The 9,234-nt window shown below is 34.6% G+C and overlaps 1 non-coding gene across 1 annotated transcript; it reads left to right on the top strand.

Annotated features, from left to right (window-relative positions):
• Positions 1–9,037: 9,037 nt before the first annotated feature.
• Positions 9,038–9,168, top strand: LOC115941824 (small nucleolar RNA SNORA63). Its single transcript, XR_004076505.2, has one exon. It is a non-coding gene; the product is annotated as a small nucleolar RNA SNORA63 (small nucleolar RNA).
• The last annotated feature ends 66 nt before the right edge of the window (positions 9,169–9,234 follow it).

Raw genomic sequence — 9,234 nt, 5'->3', positions numbered from 1 at the left:
ACAAACAGGGTTTTAGAGGGGAGGGGGGAGGGGGGATTGGTTAGCCCGGTGATGGGTATTAAGGAGGGCACGTACTGCATGGAGCACTGGATGTTATACGAAAACAATGGATTGTGGATCACCACATCAAAAGCCAATGATGTATGGTGACTAACATAACATAAAAAAATAAAATAAAATAAAATAAAAAATAAATAACAAAAAATAAAAATACAAATACACAAGCATCTGACTCAGGTCATGATTTCATGGTCATGAGATTGAGCCCCACAGTGGGCTCCATGCTCAGCGAGGAGTCTGCTTCAGATTCTCTCTCTTTCTCCTCCCACCTCCTGTGTTTCTCCTCCACTGGCACTCTCTCTCTCCCTCTCAGATAGATAGATAAATAAATAAATAAACAAATATGCAACCATGGTTTAAACCTATCATTATTTGATTGCTCATTCATGAACACTTCCACATTTAGTCCATTTCTTTTTGGTGAGATCAGAAGAATCCAATTTTATGTTCTTTTGAGTATTTAATAAGGCCCTGAAACTATACTAACTCTGATTTGGATGTTGTGAGTTAGGTCCACACTTCTGGGTTTACCGATCACTTTCAAGAAGTCTTGCCTCAACATTTGGCGACACTTACCTTTTGCTCCCTCCAGCAACTTTACTGATTGTATTTCACTGCATAGTAGGAAGTCCATTAGATCTGGAAAACATCAACTGTAACAACAGAAACAACCCTAGGCGTCACCCTCTTCCTCTTTTGTTTCTAGACTTGCATCCATAAGCATCTGGGATGCAGGGTGATTAAATTCATAGGCCCCATTTTATGACATCACAGAGCCTCCTGCACTTCTGGGTGACAGTCTCCTCATCTATAAAAAGCATCGGAGGACAGATAAATTTTATACTTAAGTAGAATAAATTAACTTTAAATAAATTATAAATATAATTATAAATTAGAAGCAAATTATAAAATCAGGGTGCCTGAGTGGCTCAGTTGGTTAAGTGTCTGTCTTCAGCTTGGGTCATGATCTCAGGGTGCTGGGATTGAGCCCCGCGTCGGGCTCCCTGCTCAGCAGGGAGCCTGCTTCTCCCTCTGTGGCTTGCCCTCCACTCATGCTCTCTCTCTCAAATAAATAAATAAAACCTTTAAAAAAAATAAATTCTAAAATATGAATATAAACACTCGGCACAGTACCTGACATATATAAATAATCAATAAATGGCTTATGTCGGTTTTATTAACCTATATATCTATCAGAATTCGGTTTTTGGCTAACTTTTTTTTTTTTTTTTTTTTTTTAAGTGGGCTCCAAGACACAGGGCTTGAACTCACAACCCTGAGATCAAAACCTGAGCTGAGGGGCCCCTGGGTGGCTCAGTTGGTTAAGCGACTGCCTTCAGCTCAGATCATGATCCTGAAGTTCCAGGATCAAGTCCTGCATTGGGCTCCCTGATCATCATGGGAGTCTGGTTCTCTCTCTGACCCTCCCCCCTCTTTTGCTCTCTCTAATAAATAAATAAAATCTTAAAAAAAAAAAAAACCTGAACTGAGATCAAGAGGCAGATGCTTAACTGACTGAGCCACCCAAGCACCCATTGGCTAATTCTATTGAGTACCAACTCTTAAGGTACTCTTTAATAGAAAATAGAAGATTCTTATATTGAGACTAAATATAAGCATAAATTATTTAAAATAATTATGTATTTTTATAAATGTGTTAGTTACTATTTCATTTATTATTTTTGTACTTTTTTAGAACATTTATAAGTGACAGAACTTTTACATAACACCAGTGTCTATGTATACACACACACACACACACACACACACACACACACACTGCATATGCAGGTAGACCTGTTTTGACAGTTTGCCTCTCCTTATGCTTAGTTACTTATGGTGCATCCTCCTAAGTTAATAACTTTTTTCCTGCCTGGAAACCTAACTGTACTTCATCATTTTCTTTCAAAGCAGAACTCCTCTCTACTTTCAAAGTCAGTACTTAACTAAATCTGATGAAAATGTCCCCATTAATAGTGTGATGGCAATGTATTCCAGCACCTATTTCTAGATCCAGATAATACATAACAGTTCCAAAAATACATAGCATTACTTGGTAGCCTCCTGGAGACAATGATTTCACATCTGTTGTGGTTTCCAAAAGAGTGATTTTAATGGTGTGAATTTAAAGCCAGCAGAAAGAGGAAATGATAACAAGGTAGGATGAAAAAGGTGATTCTCAGGGATCCTCCAATTTCATCTTTATAATTTCTTTCATTTTAGCAATAATCGTATCTTCACATTAATGTAATAAAGTTACATCATGCTCACTTCAGGCATTGCTAATATAAAAAGTTTTTAGATCTTTAGCAGAAAATGACAGAGGTACTTTTAATCACACACACAAACACACACACACACACCCACACACGACAAGTATTTATTATGTTCCCATTCAAACATTCATTCTTTGAAAAAATAGCATGTGAATGCCATCATGTTCAAGGCATCATAAGTTATTATGTGCTCCAGAATATAATCTATGCCTGGTGGGCAAGGAGCTTACAGTCCAGTTGAGAAAATAAAAGCAAAAAATGAAATTATTGACTTATGTGGACAAATACTAAATTATTTGACTCACATTTCAAGGACTCTAGATGGCTATCAATACCTTAAGTTTTGATATATCCAAATGCAAATCTCATTGCATGCTGTATAAAAGATCATTCTGCCTGTATTCTACATTTCTGCTCTTCCATTTGTGTTCCCTTCAAGTTGTCTTGCCTTTTTGCCTTCTCTCCTTCCATCACCAATTTGATCATCAAAGCAATTCTAAATTCTACTTCCACCATTCTGATTTTTCCTTTTCTGACCTTTATATTTTCAATTGAATCTCAGAAATCCACAAGCACTCTCTCATGACTAGGCAGTTACTTTATACATTAGTTTTTCTTCTTCAAATACATGCAAACTTCTCGAAGGCAGAAACTAGGTCTCTGTTCTTTGAAATATAACTAAGAACATCTTACCAAGTGTGTGTATACAATAAAATTTTGATAAACACATTAATTGAAAAAAATCAAAGAACAGCACTTCTGTTAGCATAACTGTTAAGCTTTAAATTAACTTTAAGAGTCTCATGTTGCAATATTTTACTTCTCCTATTAGTAGTGCCCAAAATTCACTCAAAATATTAAGACTAGATATTTTAGGTCCCTATGAATTATTTCCAAAGGAGAATTATATTGTTATTATTTGACTAAATGATATAAAATACATACAGCCTGAAGAATAGGAGCATATCCTATTGACTCATATCCACAAAAATAAACATGATTCAGTTGAAAACCAAGTAGTAACCTAGTTCCCACAGGTAATGAAGCAACATTCATACGTCACACTTCAATGAAAATGATTGCAATCAGAACAACATGCAATTTAGCTGCCTCTGACCAGATGATGAGTATGACAGACTAAATTTCAACAGATTTCAGTGGATGGCCTGAGGGAAAATGTTGCCACCACCCGCATTTTCACATGTAACTAGAACATATTCATGTTGTGTAATATTTCCATTCTATGGTCTTTTAATAGAGTACTATTCCATTAGTAAATAGACTAGTCTTGCTGACACATCTCTCCTTTAAAAATATACTTTGGCTGAATTCTAACAAAACCATTTTGAATGCAAGGGGGATGCTTTTCAAGCCAGATGGTTTATCTAATAGGAATGTTTTCTGATTAGAGAAACAGCAGTAGACTCATGATCACAGCAGGTGCCAAACTGGTCCTGTAGTTTACATGAATTTGCAACTGAACAAGTCATGAACTAAAGGGAATCTATTTTATAATGTGCCACAGTCCATTCTTAGAGGAAGGGGAAATGTAAAAGATGCTACCATATCAGATGGACTTCATATATCATTTCTTGATATGAATGAGGTCATTATTACATTTGTGATAACAAAATTTATTTGCTTACTAAATTTCCTGAGTCTATTGTGGAGACTATTAAGAAAATTTCAAAATCATAAACACTTGCAGAGTAATCTATGATAGGATAATCAAAAGCGTATTTTTTGTCAAAAAATTAGGAATCTCTTTATTTAAAAATGTATCATTGTTTTTCTTTCTCATTGTCCTTACTCCTTGCACCTGCATTTTCCCTTTGTTTCAGTAATTTTTCCATGTACTGGTAATCAGGGAAGCCTAATATTATTGGTATGATAGGCCCAACTATGCCTAAATGTGCAGACAAGTGAACATACCCAGGTGGCTCAGTTGGGTTAGCATCCAACTCTTGATTTTGGTTCAGGTCATGATCTCAGGGTCATGAGATAGAGCCCTGTGTCAGGCTCCACACTCAGTGGGGAGTCTGCTTGAAGAGTCTCTCTCTCTTCCTCCCTCTGGCCCTCCCCCCCTTGTTCTCTCTCTCTCAAAAAAAACTAAATAAATCTTTAAAAAAAAAAATGAACCTCTTAGGCCCTGCAGAGATGGCTTGGGAATGCAACTTCCTGAATAATGGAATTACTGTCTTTTAGGATAATGTAATTTGCTTCTGGGTACTAACATGACTGTTGGGGGAATAAAAAGCAGTGAGCTCATAGATCTCCACTTGGACTCGGCAAAATCTCATTTCTGGTGGTTTACCAAGACCACCAAAGTTTGAAGCACCTTTGTGAGTTGCAAGAGGCAAAGTGTGTCATCATATCCATCTACATGCTTATCTCATTTACATTAGCTGCTCTGTTTATTTGCTGTTTTAGAAGAAAATAAAAGTAACCGAGAATTGAGTCCAAGTCATCATTCTTAGTCATCCTTATGTCAGACAAATTCTATGGTCTATTCTAGAACAGTTGGTTAAACAGTAGAGGTTGTTGGTACCTGGAACTTGTTCAAATCAGAGCAGCATCATCCAGAAGAATCATAATTTCCTAATTGTTTTAAAATTCTATTATCTTATAAATAATTATCTAAGTTAAACATCTCTAAAGATGTTTAGCAGCATCAAAATATATCTCAGTGTAAGTTAAAATTTTATATTGACCTATTTTTGATGAAATATAATAATTTGACCAATTTTTTTATACATGGATTTGGCATTATAGTAATTGGAATTTTACTGTGGCTCATTATTATAAGAATTTTTGCTATAGCAAATTCCTTTACCTAATATCATTTCTTCTAACTAATCAAACTCCTTCAGAATTTTTAAAGTATTGATTATTTTTGCCAGGTGTTTCGGCAGTTATTCACATATAGACTTGAAATCCTGTACTACATAGCCATTTGATGCGGTAATTTTTGTATATTTTTTAGGTTGGCTGTAAGCACTTATAGTATAGGAAACATATCTTCCATATTCTGTTAAATTCCCTCATAATTCTGTATTATGCCGAATTGACTATTAATGTTCTTATTTTATTAAATTTGTTAGGTTGCTTATAGGAGAGTGGATTTTGTTGAAATAGACTTATTTTTTGATCCTCTGCTCAAATTTTAGAAGTCTGGAATAAAAGCTACTCCAGCATTAAGTAACATTATAGCATCTTCCATCTGTGCTTTTCTGAATAACCAATAACCTGTACTTCCTTTCTTTTGAAATATTTTCACCATGGTGTGGGTCAGTATTTCTTAAACAGAATAAAAGTGTGCAAACATATTTTGGCAATCTACAAGTTCTCAAAGAGAATAGTTTAATTTTCCTCTTCATTCAGTAATATATATAATATAAAAATATAATATAATATATATACTTAGTTATATGCATATTCAGATATATAATAAAAGTAATTTAAGTCAAGGACGCCTGGGTGGCTCAGTTGGTTAAGCGTCTGCCTTCAGTTCAGGTCATGATCCCAGGGTCCTGGGATGGAGTCCCACATCGGGCTCTCTGCTCGGCGGGGAGCCTGCTCCTCCCTCTGCCTGCCGCTTCCCCCACTTGTGCTCTCTATCTCTGTCAAATAAATAAATAAAATCTTTTTTAAAAAGGTTTAAAAAGAAGTAACTTAAGTCATTATTCATGGTCTAGGAGAATATTTTTCATGCCTGAAAGAGATTATCTGCATATTTCAAGTATAAGAAATGACACTGTAGTCTATGTGTACTCCCTATTGTTTCTAGCTATTAGTTTATACATTGAGGGGGCAGACATAACTAATTAATTAATTAAGATCAGGCGTGAGCAAATGTTCTCTGTAAAGGTCCAGATAATCAATATTCTAGGCTTTGCAGTCCACACAGTCTTTGCTGCAGCTACTCTACTGTTATAGCAAAAAAGAAGTCACAAACAATATGCAAATAAATGCCAATATGTCCCAATTAAACTAGGCAGTTGGCCAGACTGAGTTTATGAGTTGTAATGTATTGACCTCTGAATTAGCTGAGTGGACTCAGGATATGTCATTAATAAAATATTTCAAGAATAATTTACCTATTACCCCAGCCTCTTAAAAGGGGAACCTAGTACCACTGGCATAGTAAACAAACAAAAAAATCCCTGAAAAATCACATAAAACTTTCCAGTTCTTTCTTACCTTAACTTAGAAATAGTTTAGTATTTAAAGAAGTTAAACAAAATCTACCTGAAGTGAAAAAGATAAGCTTTGTACAGCTCAAAAAACAAACAGAAAAACTCACATTGGCACACATTCACCAGCCTATTAAATATTTAAAAAGAAATAATCACTATTACAAAAGACAGCATTTCATTTTCCTCTCTTAAACATAAATGTTCACAGAGTTTCAAGGCTGTTTTTATGAATGTGCCTACTTTTCTTGGAAGAAAAAACATGGTAAGGTAGCATATTTTAGTAATGGGAGCGAACCAGCTTTCTCATGTCAGCATGAATGTATCTAATCATTCTAAGGATCCTGGGTTCTGGACCACACATTTCATATCTTTTGGACAATGATTACCTTGAGAAAGAATAAATGTAACATATCAGGTACTGACTGTTCTTGCCAACTGAAAGCTATTAATTGAAAAGCAGTACACAAATAACCAAGGGAAGTGCATAATTTTTAAAAATAAGTTTTAGTCTAGATGTTATGAAAAACTGATAATTCAATCATTTCAGCAAATAGTAATTTTTCTACTCAAGATACATCTATGTAATTATAAGAAAATCCTAATGCTTTGAAGAAATCCAATGAATGAAATGTATTATTACAATTTAATCAATTTTATAGCAAAGTTAATTTGTTGTATTTAGTAATGTACATGATCATGTTCTACTTTGTTTGCAAAATAGACAAAAATAGCAAATAATTTCCACCAATATCAAAGAGCTATTCCTCCTGCCCAATTAAATTTTGATGCTTAGCTTACTCATCTTTTTATTTTATTTTATTTTTTTGTCCTTCACAGGAGATTGTAGCTTTCTAATTATGTCATACTCTTTTTTCTTTAGTTCCTCTGTTGCCTTATTTTGTTTATTTTTTAATTCATTCTTTCTCCTGGTGAATCATTTATTCACTCATTCTTTTTTTATTCATCTCATTGTCTAACATTTATTAATCATTTTACATTGAATTAAGCATTCAGAGTGTTTTGTGGTCATTAAATCCCCCCTGTGCCGCAGTTGGCAGCTTATATAGAAAGCATTCATGTATAGAGTGATAAATGATAACAGCAGGAGCATCCAGTCTTACTGAGGCAGGGTGTGGAGAGTATCAGGCTTCCAGTAACACTGGCCTAAAACTTAAAATAAGTAACCTTAAAAAGACTAACTGCTCATTGACCATATGCCATGTATAAAGTAAAAGTAAGTTTGTCATACCTATCCCTTGAAGCGCTTGTGAACACTTGCTATAATCTGTGAGTGCACTGACGTGTACAATTTAGAATTTGTACATGCAAGTATATATATGTATGTATATGTATACATATATGTGTGTATAGGAAAAATACACAAGAATATATTTATTTTTACAAAATGAAACCTGACTGCGTATACTGCTCCACAGCTTTTTTCTCATCCCCACAAACAAAATGCCTTGGGTATCCTTGCACACTAGAACATCTTATTCTTATAGCAACCAGCTACTCCGAAATTGTAAATGTACCTCCCTTTATTAAACCATCCACATATTAATAAAATATAAGAGAATTTCATTTTCTTTCTTTCCCAAAAATGATGCAATAATGAACAGCTAAATAGGAGAATTTTTTATAGGATTAAATTCTGCAAGTGGAATTTTTGAGACAAAGCATCCACACATTTCAAATGTTGGTAGGAGAAGGAACTTTGTCCTCCAATTTACTTTTCATGAACTGTGTATGTTTCCCCACACTGTCACATTCACTAATATTGCTTTTTTTAGAAAAAAAGAAAGTTAACTTAATAGAGAAATTTTGGATTTCATTGTTTTTGTATTTCCTTATCAACAACTTGATTTTTTTCATGATTGTTGCTCTTACTTATTTCTTCTCTGAACTACTTTCACTTTCTTTGTTCATCACTCTGGTATGTTGTTTAAAAATTTTCTCACCGACTTAAATATTTTCATCACCGATTTGATGATCTGCTAGTACATAATGGCCATTAATCTATACTTTACTATGTTTTTTGCCATTTAGCAACTAAGCATGGCTGTGGTTATCCATAAATAAGACTCTTCCTCTGTATTGTTTTAATTAATGAAACTGTATAGCATGTTTGTTATCTGCCAGAGACATCCCACCACTCTGAGTAATTCATTCCCAACATTTCAACATTCTCATGGTTTTCCTTACACATTCACTCCTCCAGATAAACTCTGGAAATAACTAATCAATTTCCATGTTCATTGTTTATGATTGTGATTAGAGTTGTATTGGATGTATAGATTCATTTGGCATATACCTGGTAACCTTGAATTTTTGCATGTTTTATCTTAGTTCTTTAATAAAGGTTTGTATTTTTCACAAAAAATCTCAAGCATTTCAATGTTTAGAATATTCCCACATATTTTTGTAGTTGTTTTTTCACTAATTATACCTCTTTTCTCCTAATACTGTTTTACTGAGTATCACACACAAAAAAACCCCACAGAGATGCAGGATCTAGTTACAATGTAGCTGTAAAGTGCTGCCTTGTCTTTGCCCCCTGCTCAAAATAAAGCTGTTACCTTTCTAGCCCTGTCCGCCATGGTGCTTAGCAGCCAGGGATGCATGGTCTCAGACATGTTTACCAAGTAAAACACTGACTTGAGGGGCGCCTGGGTGGCTCAGTCATTAAGCGTCTGCCTTCG

The sequence above is a fragment of the Leptonychotes weddellii genome, chromosome 1, assembly GCF_054177405.1.
Source record: "Leptonychotes weddellii isolate Sample4059 chromosome 1, ASM5417740v2, whole genome shotgun sequence".
Classification (NCBI taxonomy): Eukaryota; Metazoa; Chordata; class Mammalia; order Carnivora; family Phocidae; genus Leptonychotes; species Leptonychotes weddellii.
This window is presented reverse-complemented; position numbering and strand designations above follow the sequence as displayed.